The sequence below is a fragment of the Staurois parvus genome, unplaced genomic scaffold (genome assembly GCF_062004578.1).
Source record: "Staurois parvus isolate SC_StPar_1 unplaced genomic scaffold, SC_StPar_1.0 ptg000656l, whole genome shotgun sequence".
NCBI lineage: Eukaryota > Metazoa > Chordata > Amphibia > Anura > Ranidae > Staurois > Staurois parvus.
The window spans coordinates 1,017,320-1,042,181 of record NW_028318452.1 but is presented as its reverse complement, the minus strand read 5'-3'; the positions used below and the strand labels follow the sequence as shown (position 1 = coordinate 1,042,181).

General features: G+C 41.0%; 1 long non-coding RNA gene across 1 annotated transcript; it reads right to left on the bottom strand.

Moving 5' to 3' along the window:
- Window positions 1–2,387: 2,387 nt before the first annotated feature.
- Window positions 2,388–24,432, bottom strand: LOC149448803 (uncharacterized). The gene is made up of 2 exons (XR_016315486.1): window positions 24,338–24,432; window positions 2,388–2,791 (listed from the first exon to the last, which is right to left on the bottom strand). It is a non-coding gene; the product is annotated as an uncharacterized LOC149448803 (long non-coding RNA).
- Window positions 24,433–24,862: the final 430 nt, after the last annotated feature.

Sequence of the window (24,862 nt, the reverse complement as noted above, 5' to 3'; positions counted from 1 at the left end):
ATATTGTGGCAGCACCCAAATATAGCAGAGTTCCCCTTTAAGCTTTAACATTTCTAAAAGCATCTGTTTGCAGAACCAGGTCATCAGCTCACGTCCTTCCCCTCATTTCCTTTGGAACAATGTGTTCCAGTCTAGCAGCTGACACCCTAACTTTCAGTTGGTGATATTTTATCTAAATGTGCAAAGCTATATCCTGAACAGCTCAGAATGTATTTTATTTATTTATTTATTTATCTATCGAGTTTATATAGCGCCAAAGGGTTTGCTCAGCGCTGTACAATAGAGGGGGGACAATACATGAAACAGAACAGTAACATCAAACAGTACACAAGGGGTAAGAGGGCCCTACTCTTTCGAGCTTACAATCTAGGAGGGAGGGGGTAGAGGCACAGGAGGAAACGGCTGTGGGGGATGGAGTGGTAGGAGGAGGGAAGGGCCCTTTTAAAGGTACAAAACGTAAAGAGGTAATATATGCATTGTGACATAATTGTTGATATATACACCATGTAAGATGCTTTTCAAGGCACTTAGCTTGCAGACACGAGTCAACCAGCTGGTAAATAAAAAGCTTGTTTTCCTCAAGTTCATGTCCGGAGTTTTCCTGGAATTACCAAAGTTGCCATTACAATATGTCACCACAGCAAATTGCAACGCCCTGTGGAGCATAGAGGTAAATGTAATTCTTTGCCATTTCAAGTTTAAAAAAATAAATAAATAAACAGTGCATGCTTTGTAAGAATGCATCACAATGCCCTTCCCAATGCACACGGCGTACATGTGTCATGCAGAGCATAACCTTTGTAGGCTGGTGTGAAAAAGCCCAGGAGCTGAAGTCACAACAGCTCAGTATTGCTGGAGGTAAGTACAGCGGGGATCACGGGGGGGTGGGAAGGGTGTATGCAGGGCTGCGACAAGGGGTGGGCAGGAGGGGCGGCTGCCCTGGCAGAGGTTGGAGATTTGGAGGGCTGTGCTAGAAGGTGTGATTTGGAAAGGTATTCGTACTAGAAGGGTGGATTTGTGTTAGGAGGGGGGGATGATTTGTGGTAGTAGCGATGATTGGAGGGATTTATGCTTGAAGGGGAAATTAGGGTGATATTAGTGCTAGGAGAGTGGATTTGGGGGAGGGGTTTATGGTGGGAGAGGGGGATTTAGAGGGAGAAGAGGATTTTTGCTCAGAGGGAAATGTTGAGTGGTAGAGGATTTGTGTTAGGAGGGGAGTTTGTGAGAGGGAGCGGATCTGAGCTAGGAGAGGGGGATTTGTTTTGGAAGAGGGTACATTTTTTGTTTAGGGGGAATTTGACTTTCAAAAGCAATTTTTGCTTTGGGTTAAGCAAGCCATACATGGGTTGAATTCCGAACAATGTTTCGATTGAAAATCGAAAACCTTGTTCGTTCTGTAATCCGATGGTGCCACCAATGATTTTGAAAATTGTTTGTTTTTCACAAATTTTCCAGCATGGCCGATAAACAAAATGGGGAGGAACCATGAAAATTGGCCATTGCCCCACTAACAGAGTGAAAATCAGCCGATTATTATTAGGTCTGGTTTTCGAATGAAATATCGTTCAAAAATTGACCCATTTATGGCCGGCCTAAGTGTGAGAATTACTGCTTCAACATTATTTTTCTGGTGTGGGGGGGGGATTTTTGCTGACACACAATACTCATAAATTTTGGGGGGGCTCCATTTGGCATCTTGTCCCGACCGTGGGTGTATGATGTTAGTACACCATAACCCTTTCAAGTGAACCAATAACTACTGTGCTTATGGATAAACTCTTAAATGATTAAAATGATGTGGCCTTACTTATATACAGTATTTTGTCCATTTTGTGGACAACCCCTTAAAATCTTTTACATTCAATGTCTCTTTTAGAGCAAATGTCAACCTAGCTACCCAGCCCTTGCAGTGACATGACAACAAATGCCTTTCTCTAAAATTACTTAGCACCTTTTGTGACAGAATAAGATTGCCTCAACATTCTTCTTTAATTTCCACTTCTTGACATATCATGTAAATGCTGTGTCACACCTGGTTATGTCAGCACTCGGAGGCTCCTTCGCCTTCTTTATGTTAATTCATCTCTAGTTAAACTTCTGTTTATACTTCCAATTAAAATTCTGCAACCGGAGGTTACCATGGTTACAGCTGAATTCCGCAGCAGATAGTTTTAATTAGACTTGCACTAAGGTGAGCACAAAGCATTTGACCTGCATTTTTAAGCTTTCAGTAAAACCGTTAGAACAACAATGAAGACTGCAATGCTCCCAAACAGAAGATCAGGAGTAACTGATTAAACAAACAAATGCAAAATACCTCCCGAAAAATCTGCATATGCACAGACTTGCATGTTTAAATGAAAAACTGTAAACGCCAAAGACAGAACTTTACAAGTATTTCCTTTATTGTTGAGTGACTCAAGAAATAAAAACATTTGGTAGAAATATTTAAGAATGTCCCTATCCAAAACTCACTCGACTATATATAAGGCTCTCCCACAGTCCACATCCTTAACAAAATGGACTGCCATCTCCGGATAATGATGACTTCAGGGGTTATCCGTTTGGACAATTGATGAGATAGGCTTGTATAATTTAAAATTGTCTATCGTTATTATTTCACAACAGTGTGTAGGTAGGTGCAGTCTCCTTTCTCCATTGTAGGTGGCCCTCAACCGTAGTGGCATTGCAGGAGCAGAGAAAGTCAGGAGGAACCTGTTCCTTTATGGTTTCCTGGGTCATTGGGGAAGCAATCCTTTGACCCTGGTGGCCATCTTGGGTCAGGCAGAGTCTATTTAGGACAAAAGAAAATGGGAGAAAAAAATGTTCCTGGTCAACTTACCAGCCAGCTTGCCAACAACCGAATTAACCTAACAGTATGCGTTAAAAACAGGGGTTTAGCTAGCACACATTTGCAAATACATACATAAGCCACAGAGCCACGTCACAGCACCTTGATATTCTGTGGTCCTAACCTGCCCTTGATCTATCTATTAAATACATGTGCCTTTTTCTTTTGACATGCGTCGCCTGTTCATTTGTCCTTGCTGAAAAAGACAGTTATAGACTGGGGCAGTGGTCACTTTTTTGCAGAGTCTATTTAGAATCTTGGCTCCTGGGTTTGATGCGCATTTTGCGAGTGGACAGTACAGGGACAGGATACCTGTCTGTTAGGGAAAGTGTATAGCAGTAAAGATAGCTTCTGAATGAGTAGGGACAGGATAGAGACATGGTATCCTTTCCAGGAATCTTCCCAATAGGGCACAGGCCGGCCAGGTTGCATTCCACCCTCAAAGACAAACGCTGTTGGCACAACAGGACCTGCTCCTCTCTACTCCTCTCTAACTTACCACTCGGCTGTTTGTATCTTTGGGCCATGACTTCAAAGTTCTGTTATTTGCACCTGGACTCTGTCTGTTTTACTGCCACCGCACCACGCTGCACCCACCCACAAGTGAAACTGGGAAAATTTTTAGTTGATCATTCTACTGCATAGTGGTGGTGCTCCAGCTCCAACTTAGATTTCATTCATATATTTTGGTTTTGTACAGGTTTGAGCCAGGGGCGGACTGACAACTCATGGGGCCTCCGGGCAATAGGGGATCATGGGGTCCCTGTGTCCTTGCCCAAACTCAAAAAAGCCTATGAAAAAGGTACCAGGGGCATCGATTGGGGCCCCGTACTGACCCCAGGCCCTCGGGCAGTGCCCGAGTTTCCAAATGGTCAGTCCGCCCCTGGTATGAGCACATATTGGTTCCAGGTTCTGTAATCTACGTATCTCCGATATTACCGCAATTTGGGTACCCCAAGAAATTGTTTTCTGTTTGCTGGGTCATGTGGAACCTTTAGCCCCTAAAAGAGTGGCTAGAACATTACGTGGTATATTGCCATATTGTTCCAGAAAGCCTATTGGGGTTTATTGGAGGTCTCCTGTACCACCATTACTAAGTAGGTGGAAAACCTTGTTTTATTCATACAACAGACTATTCCTCAAAATTTGAGAAAATCTTCATGGCTTAAGAATTCTGATACTGGAACTAATGCCAAAGGTTCCAAAGGTCCAAAGTTTCACATACTTTTTTCTCCCTGCACTGTGAATGTTTACATGTTATGTGCAATTAAACCATGGCAACATCTAATGTTTGTGTAGTATTATGTTCTGCAGACTGTGTTTTTCTATTGTTGTGACTTAGATGACGTTCAGAGCACATTTTATGCCCAATTCATGCAAAACTCCATGTAATCCCAAGGGGTTCACATACTTTTTCTTGCAACTGTATATGGCTGTCTCTGTTAATGGTGTATTGTACACTGTTTTTTGTCGTTTGCTTTCTTTTTCCTTTTTATATTTTAAAACTCAATAAAACAGAAAAAAACATTTAACAGCATCCAACACCCCAAACGGATAGTTACAGCCCCTCTGAAGCTCGTTTCCAAAATATTCAGTGCATGCATGCACAAAAAATAACAAACCCTTTCCTTGTATATAGACACTAGAAAAGCTACAATTTCTGGGGAAATTGTGTGAAGTGTTCTTGCCTCCACCAGCAGTCTACAATTGGAGTGGGCGGAGTAACTGGGTGGAGTGGCTTGAGTAACTGTTGTGTGGTTGGAGTGGCTGGAGTAACTGTCAGCTCCCGCTCTAGTTTTGAACATTCCGCCATTCATTACTATGGGACCAATTTTACCACAAAAACGCCAATATTTCGTGAACCATTCGGCGAAACGTTCCACAAAGTAATAGCACACCAATCGGGAACAATCTGCACGTTTCGGTATATTACTGTCTATATAGTGTAAAAACTGTGGGAGGAGTTTTTTATTCTTTTAAGAGCCCCATTGCGGAGCTTTAGTGAGATATCAGGGATTTACACAGAACTCTGATGTTTCACTTTAAGGCAGTGAAAGGAGATTTTGGTCGTGTCAGTCTCCATCTCTTCAGCCTCAGCTGCACAGAATGAATGGACAGGAATAGTTCTGCACAGAGCTTCCCGTTCATTCACAAACTGAAGCACAGTAAACACAGCTTACTATGTTTCAGTTATGAATGGACAGAGTCAGTGATTGGTGCAGACACATTTCTTGACCCCGCTACAGGTTTAACAAACTCCCCAAAATGGAGGCACCCACCACCACCCCCAAACCAAAACAGTTTACGAACACAGTCCAACCTTGTCATTACTCAGATACAAAATAAAGGGGGGAAAAAACTGTGCTACACCGCAGACAATACAATATGTGAGTAAATGTGTGAAAAAAATTATATATATTCTGAAAACAACAGTGAAAAAATTAGTGAACTGCTGCTACTCTTTCCCTGAACTCCAGAAAATACAAAACATATAAAAAATGAGTGCACTGTACACTAAAAAAATCATAAACAATAATAAATAAAATAAATACTGCTACATAAAAAATGTGCATAAATTAATTGAAATTATATAAATCCACATTCATATATTAAATAGTGAAAAGTCCCAAAATCCAATAACACAGTGCTGTGTGCTAAAGAATCCTCCAAGGGAAAGTGCATAGGTGTCCACAAATGCTTGACACAAAAGAAAAAATCAGCCTCCTACCAGACACTTTGATCTCCAATCAAGAGATCAAACAAGCAGATGGTGTTCAGATCCCACACTGACACCCCTGTTAGCTGTATCAAAGAGATGAATAGGAAATGAATGGACAACTGTAGGTTCTCTTGAAGGAATCCATCACATCAGACAGCTCTCCACATCATGTAAGGAAAGGTTTAAAACAGAAGAAGGAAACTTCATAGTGCGACCCGATAAACCACAAAGAATTTATTAAAGTATTGCACTTACATAGATAAGGTGCATAAAGGCAGTGTAGACATTTAAAAATTCCTGCGGTGTCAGACCACTGGCCAGAACGAGTTGATATCACAGAAAGCTGTGCCCGACGTGTGTTTCTCCAAAAATGGCATCCTCTGGGATTGGAGAACAGTCTGTTCTCCAATCCCAGAGGACGCCATTTTTGGAGAAACACGCATCGGGCAGAGCTTTCTCTGATGTCACCTCGTTCCGGCCGGTAGTCTGACACCGCGGGAATTTTAAATGTTTACACTGCCTTTACGCACCTTATCTATGTAAGTTTATTGACATTGGTATATGAAATAGATGTACCTGAGGATACACAGAGAAAGAACTCTATTTGCGTAAATCCCCAATAAAGGGAGTGCTGTCTAACTGTTCAACAAGATTGAGTTAGATTTATTGGAGTTTTTTCTTACTTATGATAAGTTCATGTTCGCTCGATCCCATTTCCTCCAGATTCAGAGTTTCACTATGAGCACTAAATGTTGCTTCTGCCTATGCAAACCTGAATCTGAGGGACTGGGAATGGCAATTTTATTTTTTAGATGATGGATTGAGGCATTACCTATGCCATGTACTTACCTGCTACAGGTAAGTATTGATAATTTGTTGCTTTTTTAAAGAGGCAGAGCAGGTACTTAAAGATTTCATTAAGATCCTAAATTCTTATAACCAGAATAAAAAGGTCATGCCCACATTGAATGCATGAAAGTTGTCTTCTTGGATCTGGAGATATAAGCTACAGAAATTGGGAGCATGAAAACACATCTTTACTTAAAACCCACCACATCTAATAACCAGCAGCGAGTAGTTTTAATCTAAGGTTATTAATTGACAGGATGCTGGTTGGTCAATATCTCACAGAAACTGTTCAAGTAATGAGGATTTTAAGTTTCAGGCCCTGAGGTTAAAGAATAGGTTTTAACATAAAGGGTACAATACCAAATGTTTGGCTAAAGTATATAGTAAAAGCAAAGGAAACTTTGCAGAAGAAATGACTTGTTAACATAGGAAAGAAGAAGGATTAAGGGTGTATAGCCTCACCCTTCAACGTACGTATGCTAATAAAAAAGTTAAAGAAATTGTAAATAAAGTGAATATGACCCTAACCAAGAAAGCTAATGGGGTTTAAAAAGTACCATACCATACATTAGAAAAAACTCAGCAAAATATAAGATTACTTTTATTAATTAAATTAATTAAAAAAGCCACCATAATGGTGGAACATAGTATTAGGACACATAGGGCATATTGGGCCCGAATACAAAAACAAACAATTCTACAAAGTGTAGCCTACTAATACATACACTAACACATGAAACAGATTGAAGCTCAACATCGTTGGTACAAAGTAGTACTTGTAGGTTGCTCCAACATATTTGATACAGCTGAACGCTTGTTCGTTACTCCACCGCGTTTCACGGGACAAGGCTCGCTTCTTCAGGGAAACAAAGTATAAGTTTTGGTTGGTAATATTGATGACTGCACATAAGGCCAATGAAAGACAACCCGAGCAATTGGTTCAAGAATGGATGGAAGGGGACCCCTCAGTCAAAAGTATCTGTGGCCGCCAGCTAGATGGAACCGTCATTCCACAATAAAGAGCATAGCAAATAATGTAAGTAGATGTCTCAATAAGCATATAAAGAGGCTCCAAAACAAGTTGTATGGATATCAGAAGAACCTTCAGATCAACAGAGGGAAGAGTGACAGCTTTCCTATGCAAAAGGATTCTGAAACAACAAAGTTTGTGGATAGGTATTCCAGTAGTACATACAGATGTATGACCTAGCTGATGGACCTCTTGGTAAAGAGTTGATTTGATAAGGATGAGAAACAGTATAAGGTCTAGTTCACACTAACTTTGAAAGCAGGCGTTTGAGGGGGGGCAATTTTAACGCCCCTCAAATGCCTATGGAAATTATACTATGGGCAGCACACAGTGCTGTTCACAATATCAAAACATGAAGTGTTAGCCTCACCTCGCTTCAAAATTGAAGCCTCATGTCGAGTCAAGAATGAGTTAAAGCCTTTCAACGCCTCTGATTCAAGTCTATTGTGACACTCCTCAAATACCCTGGCAGGCCTTTTTTCGGGGCGTTAATACCATTAAGAGTTTGTTATGCAGTTTTAACACTTGTAAAACTCCAATAAATCGCCTCAAAACCGCACATAGGGCATTTGGGATAATTTTCAACACTTGTAAAACGCCCATACTAAAGCTCATTAATGCCTGTACAAACACAATAGCAGCAGCATTTTTGAAGAGTTAGAAATTTAGTGAATTTAAGTTTAAAAAAGCCCTAAAGGAATTGTAAAAAAGGTGAGAAAATGTGGGCAATGTGATGTTTGTCATTCAATTCAAGGGCAATAAGATTTGTTTGGAAACAAGTGCACAGATTATTGTAGAATGGCTGGAAACTGTAATGCGCAGCTGCTTCAGGGGATACATATCTTCACGGGTCGGGATACTCATTTTACTGTTACACCGGCACCACTCCTTCCTCTCTGGAGGGGTGACACCACGTGTTACCGCACCGGGTGACACCAACCCTAGGGATGCCTCTGCTGGGATATGTGACATGCATATCCCAGGGGGCTTCAGAGTAGAGGAGATGACATTCTTGCCTAGGCAAGAAGGGGATCCGGGGTGCCAGACAGAAGATCCACCTTAAATCAATATGTTGTACATGTGCCTAACAGCTGATTGGAGGTAATAACTTCTCCCACAAACCTGTCCTGCCAATAAACCTTGAGTCCAGTTATGTAACACCTCTGTTGGTGATGTAAATCACAAGTGGCACATGTCCCATTCATTTGGGATACACTTTTCTATGCAAAAGGCTATGCTGGCAGTGAAATAGTTAAAAGACTGGAAGACACTTAGCAAGTAATTGATGCTAAGAAAAATGGTCTGTTTGTACTAAATTATTAGACAGCAAAAATAATCATGACCCATACAGCAGGTGTATAACTAATTATGTATTATCATTGTGCATAATGCAATGAAATCTAATACATTTACAGTCCTAACCAAATCTACATGACGAATATTATGCCCATCAAGCTCTTCTACACAGCAAACACTTCTAGTCTCTCATATTACGGCAGTCAATTACTGGATAAGTAGAGTAATTGACATTGGTTAACCAACACTTTGGACATTATTGTATTCACTTTACTGGTGAAATAATAGGTATGATAATTAAATTTGAAATGCATATTAAAGCGCAGGAAATATTTAATTTTTTTTCTCTCTAAATGCAATCTAACTCTATTGTTGCAATTAAATTACGGCTTAAACAGAACAGAAAGAAATTCATGTAGTGTTTGTAAATGACTGGAGGCATGTCAAAGTAAACATTCCTTTTATGTAGTGCTTTGCAGAATATAATAGTGAGGTCAAAAGTGGCCCTTAGACATTACATGGTGGATGGTGGTCAAATGTCTGTATCTTTTTTTTTAATTCTTACTGATTTGCACATTGAGGCTGAGTTCACACTCATGCGGGACAGTACATCGCATGTGTATCGCATGGGAAACGCACCGCATTCCTGAGCAAATCACATGCGAATTGTGTGCGGTGCGATTTGAACCATACATTATGTATGAAGTATATGGAAATCTTGCACCAAAGGAATAAACAATAAATTAAAAAAAATGCTGCTGTTCAAAAAATGACTGAACATCAAAATATACTAATAAAGTGACACAGCGCAAATAATACAAATAATACAAATTGTGAAAAATTATGTATTAAAGTCCAACAAACAAAAGTCCCAAATTAAAGTCCAATGTCCCAAAAATTTGTGACGAAAAAAAATATATAGAACTCTAACACAAACTTCATAAATTTTCCAGCGTGCTCAAATCTTCAGTGAAAAAAAACATTTGTTCCACTCTCACCAAATACTGTGAATTTTCGAGCTAATATAGCTTTAAGAGACAAAAAGACAAGCATGCCAGTGGGGTGTGGTATCCTCAGATGTTGTAATACTCTTAAACGATTTCTCACTGACTCTCCTTCCCAGATATTTCCACATAGGGCAATATAAAATATAAAAGAAAAAATGCCAATGGTATAATACTGTATGATGATCAAAAATAAAAAATACCAAGAAAAAACCTTCCTTACACTCACATAAGGTGGTTTAAACACCAATTTTCATGGAATCATATGCTTCCCGATGATGATCCCTACTTAACTTCCTCCAAGGTCACATTCATGGATGGATGGATAAACTGCCAGTGCTGATCAGTTGTGCCTGCCTAGGTGGAATTGTCAGAAGGGCTTTTGGAACAAGTTTAAGGAGTCCTGATTTATTTACAAAAAGGCTTTATATTCAGTTTTAAAATGTGAGTGCATTTGGAGCATCACTTGAGTATTAAACGTTTTTAACCTCCCTGGCGGTATTCCCGAGTGTAGCTGGGGGTAAAGTTTCAGCACCACAAGCGGTAACCCCGAGCTACACTTGGGAATACCCTGCAGCATTGCTCCGGGATCTCTTCTTCACTTACCTTGTCCTGCGCTCCCGCGTAGTCCCCCCTGCAGTGTCCCCAGCAATGTCCTCCGGCCGATGCGGCATCTGTCTTCTGGGTTCCGTTCCCTGCGAGCGTCGGGACGTATGGGGATGGAACGGCGGGAAATTTGAAAATGACAAAAAGTGGCATTCACTAAATTCACTAAAATCACATAGTATAACATTCCTGTATCAAACCATTTCACATACATTTTATCCCTAGTGCTTTGTTCTGTGCCCTGCCTGCATTTTTACTGTTCTTTCTGCCTGGAAACTGAGAAATGTCCATGGTGTCCAAAAAGCGTCCCTTTAGATCAAAATCGGTTTTAGACCAGCTAGAGAACAGCGATAGTAAATTAGAACCACTTGCAGAATTGAGTGATAATGATTCGTGGGGAAATTCGTCATCAAACACTGAAAACGATTTTGCGACTTTGCTCAGTGATGTGCAAACTTGGCGCTATATTTCAAATTTCAGTGTTTTTGGTTTGATTATATTATTGAATTATATGTATTATTATTATATTATTATTTTTTATGATTATTTGTTAAATTATAATTTATGATTTTGTGTTTCAAATTTTAACATACCCGGGATGTTTACTAGACTCTTGTTCGGACAGATTTCAGTGAGTTATTCCTAAAACTTACAGGCCTACAATAAAAAAATGACATATTTCCATGCAAAAAAATGTACTGCTTTGAGCATAGAAATATGGACATAATCCGACTGCTAAGGAAGTTAACAGTATTATGCTATTTTGGTATCTTTTCTTTTGCATTTTTCATCTATCCATCCATGAGAGTGAATTCAGGGTAAATTAGTGAAGGAATCATTAGCGAAGGCTTGGGAGTTACAAGCTGGTCACAAATTACCCTTATCCATCCGTCCATGAGTGAGAGCTTGGAGGAAGTTAAGTAGGGATATTCAATCCGATTCTGCACATTGCACCAAGTTTTGCGGACCAATTTTGGGGTTATGTTAACATACGCACCAGCAGCAGTTTGCATGAACGGGGCGCGATTCTGATGTGGTGCGGAATTCACAGAAAACACTGCGAATTCTGGACCGCATCAGTGTGAACCCAGGCTGACATGTGATAGTATCATATACAGTATGTGTTTATGTCAGTGTGTAAAGTACACTCTCCCGATGACCATTTTATTCCCATCATTTGCTTTTGGTTGCTGATGTCAAAGAACCTATAGACATCCTGCTTGTCATCATATTAGGGCTGGAAATCTAATATCTTTGGGTAGCTTTAGCAAACATGTAAATCAGAACAAAATTCAATAAACATATTCAGTACACCTCTGCAATACTGTACAAATATATTTCTCCATGCTGTATCCCTATTGCTGCAAGTACATTGTGCTTCTCATTTCTTGTTTGGTCTGACAACACAGTGCCTTTTCTGGACTCAAATCCCAACCAGCTTTGTCAGTCCTACCACCACACCTCTCTGTCCTTCACATTGTTCTTTTTCCCAGAAAAACAATGCTGCTGTCTTGCCTTCAAGAGGCTGCCCTACATTATGTGGAAAGCTCTCAGCAGTTGTCCCTGCAAGAATGGCTCAAATCCAGTGATGTCACAGGGAGAAATACAATTTCTTATCGAAACGAAAAGAAAAAAGGAATACTGGGTCATGCTTTGAAGGGGGGGAGGGAAGTTAGGGATACATTTGGGTAATGCCTGAACATACCCTTCCCCCAACCAGGCAATATATATTTAAATATTTATATATTTTATCATGCAGTAAGGAGTTTTAAAATAAGCCCTCACTGACCTCTAGTTGCAAGCACTGTATAGCAATTCATCCTCAAAAGAAATTAAGTCCTTATCTAGGCTGACTCAGCTCCACTGCCAGCAGTAACCCAGCCTTCTAATTTCTAAGGAAAAAACAGAGCAAGTACTCTGGAGGAATGAACAGGAAGAGAGCCGAGCTGCTTGGAGATAAAGACTTCTGTGCTTATGCTGTGAACTTTAAAGATGAATTGCCTCACTGTGGCTGTAGCTACAAAGGTCATTGTGGAATTTCAAATCTAATTTATTGCATGTTAAAGTGGTATTAACCCCGTTGGCGCCAGAGCTTCCCGCCTTTTAAGGGGTTTGTGATGCCAGAAGGCGGGGCGGGGTTTAGGGTTATGTGACTGTCATGATTGGCTGTCACAGTGGTCACATGATCGGAAAGGTCTCGAATGCAAGTAGTGATCAGAACCTTTCTGTGAGGCTCTTGGCACATGTTTGTTTACCTTTGGTATGCAAATATGTGGCCGCTCTGCTTCAAGGCCCAGCCACTGAGAGGCCACATATTTGCATACTGTCAGTGTGAACAGGTTAAAGGCTTGTTTTTTTAATAACAAACATGTCATACATACCTGCTCTGTGCAGTGGTTTTGAACAGGGCAGCCCCAAACCTCTTCTTCTTGGATTCCTTGCCAGCACTCCTGGCTGCTTGACCAGTGCCCGCAATAGCAAGCCGCTTGCTGTGGGGGCACTGGTGCATGTTCTCTCCCAAGCCATGCTCTATGCATCCATAAGACATATAGAGCCGCGGTTCACTTCCCCCCTCATTGGCTCACTGGCTGTGATTGCCAGCAGTGGGAACCAATGGCTCATGCTGCTGTGTCTCAGTCAATGAGGAGAGAGAGACATGGGACAGCCGAAGCTCCAGTGCACATTGCTGAATTGAGAGGGGGCTAAGGTAAATATTGGGGGGGGGGCCTGTGGGGGAGCTGCACACAGAAGGTTTTTACCTTCATGCAAAGAATGCATGAAGGTAAAAAACCTTCAGCCTTTACAACCACTTTAAGGATATGCACATACTTAAATGTCCATAGTTTGGTCAGAGCTTTCGTTTAAGGCCTCATTCGTACAGGAGCATTTATCAGTACACTCCTGCAGAAGCCATTGTTCACCCACCCGGGAGGCACAGGTGGGTATATGTTTTTAGAAAATATATAATGTATTAGATATAAAAACAAACAATGTATTCTATTATTAGCCCATGCTAAAAGACTGCCATAAGGGAAATCTATGGTTACAGCATACGTTTTAATTTTATAACATCACAAACAATACCTTTTTGACAATCCAATATAAGATTACTTGAAAAATCTCCTTTCATGTTGTGAGTTCTGCCTGTCTGCTGGTGTTATAAATTCTGTATATATCCCTACAGAACACAGTCCACATGTGCTTTTCTGCTTCACTGCAAACAGGAAACAGGAAACTTTATTCAGAGAAAAGACATAGAGTTTACCATAGATGCAGCTACAAATTTAGAACTACTGCCTTTGACTGGTTGAAGAATATACCTCTACTGAATACTGAAGTAGTTGTTGCACAAAATACATGAATACTGTATACCAACACCCCCACTCAACAACTACTCCTTATATTAGCCCCATTTTGGATCTCATTTCTATAAATGTGTGTCTTGTAAGCAGTTTTGTCAAAGCATCTGCAATCACGTTATTAGTTTCACAATGTGTAAACACAGTTACATTTTGTTCAACCAGATTATGAATGTAATAATGTCTGACATCAATATGCTTTGTTCTTGCATTGATGTTCTCACTGGTGGCAAGTTTGATACATCCTTGAGTGTCCTAATAAAGGATTGTAGATAGGGACATTGGCTTTCCAAGATCTTCAAGCAGTTAACATAACCACGCTTCTTGACTGGCATAGGCAGCAGCAATGTATTTTGCCTCTGTAGAAGTTGGAGTTACTGAGGTCTGCTTCTTGCTAGACTAAGATATAGGATTGTTTCCTAATATGAACAAGAACCACTTGTGGTTTTGTGAGTGCTTAGGTCACCTGCCAATTCAGAGTCCACATATCCTATCCTATGAGGTTCAAATCATCAACTACAGACTTCAGACTCAAGTCCTTCGTTTGTTTGAGATATCTCATGACTCTCTTGATTGATGTCCAGTGACACGGTTCACTCATGCATCTACATAGAAGCGACATGGTGGCTGCAATGTCTGGACATGTAGTGATTGCAATATATAGCAAAGCCCCCACTGATTGTCTGTACTGATCATTAGTAGGAAGAAGATCCTCATCCACCTCAGTTTTTAGATACAGTGGATATAAAAAGTCTACACACCCCTGTTAAAATGTCAGGTTTCTGTGATGTAAAAAAATGAGACAAAGATAAATCATTTCAGAACTTTTTCCACCTGTAACCACTTGCCTACCGGGCACTTATACCCCCTTCTTTACCAATTTTCAGCTTTCAGCACTGTTGCAATTCGATTGACAATTGCGCGGTCATGCAAGATTGTACCCATATGAAATTTTTATCATTTTTTTCTCACAAATAGAGCTTTATTTTGGTGGTATTTAATCGCCGCTGGGTGCTTTACTTTTTGCGCTATAAACAAAAAACGCAAAAAATTTGAAAAAAAAAATTTTCTTTATTTTTATTATAAAAATTTTCACACAGGTCATTTTTCTCCTTCACTGATGTGCGTTGATGAGGCGGCACTGATGGGCACTGATAGGAAGCTCTGAAGGGCACTGATAGGCGGCACTGATAGGCAGCACTAATGAGGTGGCACAGATAGGCGGCACTGATAGGCAGCACTAATGAGGTGTCACGGATAGGCAGCACTGATAGGTGGCACTGATAGGCGGCACTGATGATGGGTACTGATAGATAGCACTGATAAGTGGCACTGACTGGCATCACTGCTGGGCACTGATAGGCATTGACTGGCACAACCGCTGGGCACTGAGTGGCAGCACTGCATTGATGGGCACTGGTGGGTGGTACTGGTGGACACAGGTAGGAGGTACTGCTGGGTGGCACTGCTGAGCACAGGTGAGTGCACTGCTGGGCACAGGTGGGCAGAACTGGTGGGTGGCACTGCTGGGCACCGATCATCAGGGCACTGATCATCAGTGCCCTGATGATCGGTGCCTATTCCTGCTCTGACAACTGCCGATTCTCGGCAGTATTTTCCTCCCCCTCTGACAACGTGAGGAAAGTGCAGCTGAGAACCGGCAATTGCATATCCCGGAGATCAGCGTGTCATTGGACACGGCTGATCACGTGGTAAAAGGACGCTGTGATTGGCGTTTTACCACATCACGTGATCAGCTGTGTCCGTAGGACACAGCGATCACGTAGATCACCGGGTGTGCGCCCCCGGGGGCGCACAGAAGAGCGCGTTCTGGGAGGACGTCATATGACGCCCTCCCAGAACTGGCCGGCAGCAGTGTAGCCGTCATTCGGCTATCTGCGATTGGCAAGTAGTTAATGTGACCTATAAATTGTACAAATCAGTTGAACAACAAACTGAAATCTTTTAGGTGGAGGGAAGTAAAAATAAAAAACTAAAACAATATGGTTGCATAACTGTGCACACCCTTAAACTAATACTTTGTTGAGGCACCTTTTGATTTTATTCCAGCACTCAGTCTTTTTGGGTATGAGTCTATCAGCATGGCACATCTTGACTTGGAAATATTTGGCCATTCTTCCTTGCAAAAACTTTACAAATCTGTCAGATTGCGAGGGCATCTCCTCTGCACAGAACACCCCACAGATTTTCGATCGGATTCAGGTCTGGGCTCTGGGTGGGCCATTCCAAAATTTTAATCCTCTTCTGGTGAAGTCATTCCTTTGTTGATTTGGTTGTATGCTTTGGGTCGTTGTCATGCTGAAAGATGAAGTTCCTCTTCATGTTTAGCTTTTGTGCCAATATTGACTGGTATATAGAACTGTTCATAATTCCCTCTACCTTGACTAAGGCCCCAGTTCCAGCTGAAGAAAAACAGCCCCAAAGCATGATGCTGCCACCACCATGCTTCACTGTTTGTATGGTGTTCTTTTGGTGATGTGCAGTGTTGTTTTTGCACCAAATATATCTGTTCAAGTTTCTCTGGTATACAAAGGAAACAGAGCAGGGCGCCAGATTAGTGTATGGTTAAAAACAACACTTTAATTCCATTTCTCACTTACATCTGAAAGACCTGTAGACTGCTCCAGGTGTCAGGGTGGTGGTGCAATTTACAGCTCACCACAATCTGGATGGACTGATAGGGCTGCAGGGTTTGAGCGCTGATTGTCTTTGTTTAATCAAAAGTTATACTATGTGATGAACCTTCCCTTTGTGATAACATTTTGCCCTTTCTGTTTTCTCCCCTTTGTAAAGCTGTATATGTTTAGCAGCTGTTATGTAGACAGGCATTCTACACTGTTTGTTTAGGGTAATGTGTCCTTGTAGTCTTTCACTTCTATAGAGTTCATACTGTATTGTTGGGTTGTAGGGTTTGTTGTGGGTGGGGAAAGCCCGGTGCCAGGCTGTCTGGTGGGGGTGAAGCTGTATATACTGAGTTGTGTTCAATAAATATTGATTCATTTCACCCTACATGAAGTTCCGACTCGTGGTTTGGGATATCAGGGAAGGATTGTTTTTGAGCTCTAATACCTGCCTTGGCAGAGCGCAGGAAAACTTGCCGGAATAGGGGACCATTGGCTGAGACGCATCGCTCCGCACGAGCAAGCCCAGGCGGAATGGTTCAGCCACATACTGGTTACTGAAGTTTCTCTGGTACTTCACTTTTGTTGTGTAACAGATATAGGTGTACATTTATCATGCAGTGGTAAATAACCGCTGCTATGTTCTCTGGCATTCTCAGAGGAGATAGCTCTCCTCTTAGTGCCTGTTTATGAAGCGATGTAGATCGCTTCTCCTGATGAGGAAAGAAGCGATCTACAAACACTTTGGGCTCTGTAAAACGGCTATTGTTGCTGTAATCGCGTTAGATCTAGCGAGATTACAGCAATGAGATATCAGCAAAACACACAGATGCCAGTTTATTAAGCAGTGGTAAATTACCGCTGAGGTGGCAGCTCTCCTCATGTACACAATAATAAAAAACGTTTTTATATATCTATATATACTGTGTATATATATATATATATATATATATATATATATATATATATATATATATACACACACACAAATAATACACACATACATCTCTCTCTCTCTCTCTCACACACACAAACAAATATATTTATAAACAGCTCTAGGGTTTTGGGGGTGTTGTGAAAGGCAGGGGGGCTTTCCCACTGTCTTGGAGGTTCTGAAGGAAGGAGAAGAAAGTCCAAAAACTTCCTGCTTCCTCCTCAGAACTCCAGCGATTCTCCCTTCTCTCCCCGATTCTCCACCTCTGGGCTGGAGAATCTGGGAGGGAGAATTTTAACACAGATCGCCAGTGAAGGGCTTCCATCGCTTTAGATTCTACAGTCTGCTTTTAAATGGCCTTGTTTCTTGCACACAAAGCATTCATATGTTTCTTGTTGCATGCTACTGTTTTTATCCCTATTTTTTGTTTTTAAAGCATACTCTGCAACAGAAGCACCATCACTATTAGTGCTTTCTGTTTTACACTTATATTCATCCACAAGCTTGCCCTTAACATATTCCAATGCAAGTTCATCATCTGGACGTGCATCAAGTCCTGTGACAAGCGTTTCTGGTAAACCACTAATAGTGCTGAGACATGAAAATCTTTTATTTCTTCTCCTATACGTCTCACGCATTCAACCATTTCTAAGGTGTGTTTTTGGTAATCCTGCATATACTGGCCTTTAATCAGCTTTCTAATCAAATACAGTTTATTGCTAAGATTAGCTCTTTCATGCACCTTTTGTAATCCTTCCCACATTTCTTTAGCATTTTCACACTTACATATAATAATTCAAGAAAAGAGGGCACACAATGTCTTAAAAATTCCAAAGTGCAATTGTGCATACAATATAACTATATCAAACTATATTATTTTACATGGAAATAATAATAGTGTAAACTCAATACGTGCAATTAGAGTATTAAAAATGCAATAATATAAACTCAAATAAAATTCTTCTGTATACTTAAAAAGCATTCAAACATTAAAGCATGTGTAATACAATACTCTACTTTCAAAATAAAGACAAACATAGAAGAGTGTATATACGTACAGATGAACAAATGTGTATATGAACAATGATAAGCTCAAACTTTTACCACTTACCTGCCGCCGTATAGCAGATATACTGCTACACGGTGGCATGCGTGCGCAAAATCATGTATATATACTTGATTTTGCATTTCCAGGTAGGGGGCACGTGTGAACTGTGCGTGCGCCCTACCTACGCCACCATTCGTGGCCGGTGATTACTGACAATCACTGACGAGGAGGAAGACTGGTTTGATGGTAAAACAGTCTTCCTCCCTGTCAGCTTGGGCACAGTGCTCGGAATCAATGTGCTTACAGTGAAGCACACCCCCCGCCCCCTAATAAAACACTTCCTACACACAGTTAACCCTTTGATCACACCTCACATTAACCTCTTCCTGCACAGTGTCATTAGTACAGTGTCAGTGCCAGGGGCAGACTGACAACTCATGGGGCCCCGGGCAATAGGGGATCATGGGGCCCTTGTGTCCTTGCCCAAACTCAAAAAAGACTATGAAAAAAGGTACCAGGGGCATCTCATGGGGCCCCCTACTGACCCCGGGCCCTCGGGCAGTGCCCGAGTTTCCAAATGGTCAGTCTGCCCCTGGTCAGTGCTGTTTTGTAGCACTGATCACTGTATTGGTGTCACTGGGGATGTCAGTGACACCAAGTTAGTTCCCCCCAGTGTCAGAATGCCCACTGCAGTCCCGCAATCCCACTAAAAGTTGCTAATCACCACCATTACTAGTAGAAAAAAAATCCCAGTATCTATACCGCCATTTGTAAATGCTATAACTTTCATGTAAACCAATTAATTTACACATATTGGGATTTTTTTTAGCAAAGACATGTAGCAGAATGCATTTTACCCTAAATTTATGGCGAAATTAGATTTTTTAAATTTTTTTACTGGACATGTTTAAAGGCAAAAGTCCAAAATATTGTTTTTTCCAAAAATTGTCGGCCTTTTTTGGCTTATAGTGCAAAAAATTAAAAATGCACAGGCGATCAAATACCACTGAAAGAAAGCTCAATTTGTGTGAAAAAAAAGGACGTAAATTTCATCTGGTTGAGGCATTGCATGACCACGCAATTGTCAGTTATAATAATGCAGCGCGTAACGCAAAAAATGGCCTGGTCAGGCAGGGGCGTAAATCCTCTGGAGAGCAAGTGGTTAAAGTGTACATAATATAACCTATTACAGTGAAGCATACACAGATCTGTCATCGGCTGTATCCGAGGTACAGCGTGGCCCTGCGGGCATGTGCAAGGCGTGACCCAGGAAGGACATCATATGATACCCACCCAGATCAACGAGAGTCCCACTCAGTTGTCATTCTGCTATTGGCTGGGCGGGAACAGGTAAAATGTTATATAAACCTAATCAATAAAATCTCATATAAGCTATGTGCAAAAACAATGTGTATTTATCTTAATAATCCATAACAAATCGTAATACAATATAGTCAATTCATATATTTTTGATTCTTGTGTTTCCTAAGGGGTTCTGTACAATACTGTATTATATATATTTCTTGCACAAATTGGCACATCAATGTTATATGTTTTATGATGGGGGGTGTTCTATGATTTATATTTATTAGAATATGTGGACTTTTTTTATATATATATATAACACTCTTGTAGGGGTTGTTTGCATTTAGCACCTTTTTTGTTTTGCACTTTAGCGTTTTTTTGCACTTTAGCATTTTTTTACGGTTTGCATACACAAAACATTTTGGTATATTGAGATAAGCATACTATAAGGGTGTTGGGGAGCACTGTTTAAATCCTTTTATGCAAACTGTATTCTGCTTTGGTAAAAAAAAAAAAAAAATCCCTATAAATGTATATTGATAGGTTTGTGTAAAAGTTTCAGCTTCTACAAACTCTTGGATATGTACTAGAATTTTTATTTATTTATTTTTACACTAGTAATGGCGGCGATCATCAAGTTATAACGGGACTGTGACACTGTGGTGGTCAGTCTGACACCAACTGATGCTGGGGGGAACTAACTAACTGCCACTGACATCACAAGTGCTAACAATATGCACTGTTACTGTTCTAATCACACAAGGGCAGGAAGATGTTAACATCTAGGGTGATCAAGGGGTTCAATATGTGCTTAACATGTGTTTATGTGTGTATTGTGTGTTACTTTTACTGTGGATGTAGTTCTTTTCATTCCCTGCTTAGCAGGGAAGGAAAAATCAACTAGATCGCTGTAACTGAACACAGCTCTGTGATGTTTACACTGACAGAGCTGTGTTCTAGGAGTCTCAGAGCCAGTCGCCGGATGCCGGCGACCAATCACTGGCCAACACCCAGCGAATGGCATGTGCTGAGATGAATCACAACACAGCCGGGCAGGTGTGCGTGCGCGCCCCCTCCACCCGAAAATGTAGAATCATGTATATATACATGATTCTGCGCAGTGCGGCTGCCTTGTAACAGTTAATGTACAATGGGCTGGTCTTCAAGTGGTAAGTTATTGTAAGCTTGTTTTTTTTTATTAAAATAACAAACATGTCATACTTACCTGCTCTGTATATCGTTTTTTTGCACAAAACAGCCCCAGTTATCTTGTCTAGTGGCCCTCGTTGGGCTCCACTGCCGAGTACCGCATATCAGACCGCTTGCTCTGGGGGCACTTATGTGTGCTCACTCCTGAGCCCTGCTCTGTGTGTCCATAAGACACACAGAATGGGGCTGGGCCAATGGCTCCTGCTGCATCTGTGAGGACGTCCTGGAGGAGGGGCGAAACGCATTGATGCAATTTCCGGTTCCAGCAAGTCTGTGTGACGTCACGTCTGGTGAGTGGAGCGCACACTCGGAGCCATTTCACCTAGCGCTGTATTGATGTTGAAGGCTATGGAAAATATACTATCTTAAGGCTCATATATTGCTAAGTTATTGTGAGTTCAATATGTATCGCTGTTTTATTGGAATAAGTAAGCCCAACAATATTGCACTATTAGTGTCCTTTCTGCTTCCCTTCTGCCCCCATGATGAATCGTGGAATACATTGATGAATTGCACCTATACTCCATTGAACCCTGAATATCTCTGTGAGCACATCTCACCAGTAATAAGCGTTTTTGACTCTTAAACCCTAAAAGCTAGGAGTCCATCATATCTGGTGAGTGCGGAATACACAAGGGAGGGATCACTGAGAACTCTGTGGAGTTATTATCCTGAGGTCTTTGAGGAATGGGAGATATAGAATATATATTTCTTTGGATTTTCTTCTTTTGGCATGGATTTCTTTTATTGGAGCACCTAATCACGGATTATTTAGGGTTGTGGACTTTCTTTATATTAATTACATTTGTGTTATTGATTATTTTATGCAATGGCTTCTGCTACAGTATCTGAGCCAATGAGGAGTGGAATAGCCAAGATAGCCTCAGCTCTCATGCATATTGCTGGACCGAGATGAGGCTCAGGTATGTATTTAGGGGAGCTGGGGGGGAAGCTGCATGCAGAAGGTTTTTTTTTACCTTACTGCATAGAATACAGTAAGGTAAAAAACCTGCTGCCTTTACAACCACTTTAAGAATGCAGTCTGAGTTCAAATCTTATGTGAGAGAAATAATATTCATATAGATATAACCCAAGTGGAAACCAAGCTTGTTTTCCCTTAATAAATAAATCTCCTTACTGATTGCTATCTTCAACCCTTTTTGCTCCTATTCTATACAGAGTTCCTTTGTTCCTGCCCTCATTATGGGGTAATGTTTATAAAAATCCCCAAAAATACTCTTAGGTAACTCCCATGTATGACCACTATCACTATATCAAAGTGCTTCTTGGATTATATCACCCTCACAGTACACTTTACAAGACTATAAACAACCAAAGATGGATATACATTTTAAATACTAACAATGCTGTCTATTAGTGAGCAGTCCTTTGAAAAAAATGATCAATATATTATTTAGATGTAAGTATCATTCCTTTCCCTAAACACTTGGTTCCAGCACCCCTCACTTGCTGCTTTCACAGGAGAAATTGAGAGCAGCGGGAGCCATAGCCTGCTTCTGCTATCAGTCAAGCTCCTGTGAGGAGAGGGCGGGGGCATGGCTTAAAGGTGCTGTGTGTGTCTATATACACACATAGCCCAGCTTGGGAGCACACATGCATGGTGCCTCTTTAGCACTTGGCTTGCTGAGGAAGCACCCAGAGGAGGGAGGAGAGGACAGTGCTGGCAGGGACAGCTAGAACAGTTGCAAACCAGTGTCGTAGTACCTGTGTATATTGTTGCTGCGTAGTAAACATACTCTAACCAAAGCATAGATGCAAAGCACTATGAACATATTTGGTCTTAGGAACAGACACAGGCCCCTTTCACATGGGGCGAAATCTACATTGCTCAGCAGGGGATCTGATCTCCTGCTAAGCAGAGCAGAGTGGGCAGATGACAGGTCCGTGTCCACTCCGTTTATGCACAGCGGACACAGACTTAGCCCTCTCTGCTCTCTGGGTAGTCTGGTGTAAAAGGACCCCATTGTCCTTCTACACCAGCAGCCATGATTCTGGTATAGCCACTTATATATATCCTGGTATAGCCATATACAGGTACATCCCAAGGGCATTAGGTGGTTAAACATAAAAAGGAAACTATGGAAATCTTACCTATGGTTACTGATCCCCATTTCTTTTACATATTTCATTACGTAATAAAATATCTGACCATCAATTCTATTAAAAGAGAAGTTACATAGTTACATACAGTAGTTAGTCTGGCTGAAAAAAGACAAAAGTACATCCAGTTCAACCATTAAAAAAAAAGTTATAATCCTATACCCACAGTTGATCCAGAGGAAGGCAAAAAAAACCCAGCAAAGTTCCTCCCTGATCCCCCGAGAGGCAATCATATATTCCCTAGATCAACTTTACCTATAAATGTTAGTAACCAGTTATATTCTGTGTATCTAAGAAAGAATCCTGGCCTTTTTTAAAGCAATCCACTGAACTGGCCAGAACCAACTCTTGAGATAGTCTATTCCACATTTTCACAGCTCTCACTGTGAAGAAACCTTTCCATGTTTGGAGATTAAATTTATTTTCCTCCAGACGTAAAGAGTGCCTCCTTGTCCTCTGTGATGACCTCAGGGTGAATAGCTCTACACCGAGTTCACTATATGAACCACTGATGTATTTATACATGTTGATCATATCCCCCCCTTAATCTCCTCTTCTCAAGAGAGAATAAATTCAGTTCCTCTAATCTTTCCTCATAGCTGAGCTCCTCCATGCCTCTTATCAGTTTAGTTGCCCTTCTCTGTACTTTCTCCAGTTCCCCAATGTCCTTTTTGTGAATTGGTGCCCAAAACTGAACTGCATATTCCAGATGAGGTATTACTAATGATTTTTACAGGGGTAAAATATCTCTCTCTCTGAAGTCTATACCTCTTTTAATACAAGGCTGATTTTAAAAAAAACCCATTATAGTCACCTAGGTGGATGTAGCATCAATGTGATGCTGCATCTCTCCCCACTGCATAGCGAACTGAGTGATCAAAGACCACAATCGCTCAGTTCTCCCCCGTCGCTCTGAGCAGAGAGACTGTCAGTCCCCAACTCTCTGCTCTGCCCCTCCAGCACTCACTGGAGCTCTGGGCTGTTGCAAGTGTCGGTTTATGCTTCTGGTTGGTTCCTGACCATATGCTCGGGATCTTTTCAGAGCCAATGCTGTCGGCTGAAAACGGGTCACAGGAGTGCAGAACTAACTGCACTCCTGTGATCCATAGTAAAAGTATAGTCAAAAGAGCTTTGTAACAGGATAGATAATCGTCCATTTGATTGGATACAGATTAACTAGTTTTCAATTTACTAAACAAGTGCAAAGTTAGCAATATGAATGGCAGAGGGAATGAGTACACTGCAGAATAACCAAAAACAAATGATAAAAGCTGCACAGACATGGACTCTTCACAACAATATCTGATATGACTGCATTGTATAGTCTCTATAAGATTCTGTAATAAAAGTGGAGGGCCTCTCACCTGGCAGCAGATCACTTGCCCAGCTACCTCTTTCTTATCAAGTGTGGCCTCTCGGAGCTGCTGAGGGGGAGAGAAGCAGAAACACCCATCTTTCCTGGGCATGTCAAGGATCTCGGAGTTGTGGGAAATATAGTTAAAGGGACATGCACAAGTAAATGTGCAACCTACAGAATTAAAAACCAGTAATACATTATACATGATTAGAGAACCTCAATCCCATGTAGAACAATAAAGAAAAACAATACAGGAAGAATAAGGTGGATAATTATTTTTATCTTACACATTTATGGGTGAAGTAGGAACTCTTCTTCTCGCTCTGAATCTACAAGCATACAATCTAGTAGGGTTCATGCACACAGGGCCTCTTTTCAGGCCTTTTTAACTTTTTTTTCAGCTAAAGACCCTCTATGTTAGCCTATGTGTCCATACACAGATAGACATTTACAGATGTATTAGAAGAGGATCGTTTACAGACTGGAAAAAAAAAAACATTACCAGAGCGTTCAGAAGAGGAGCTTTTGGGCA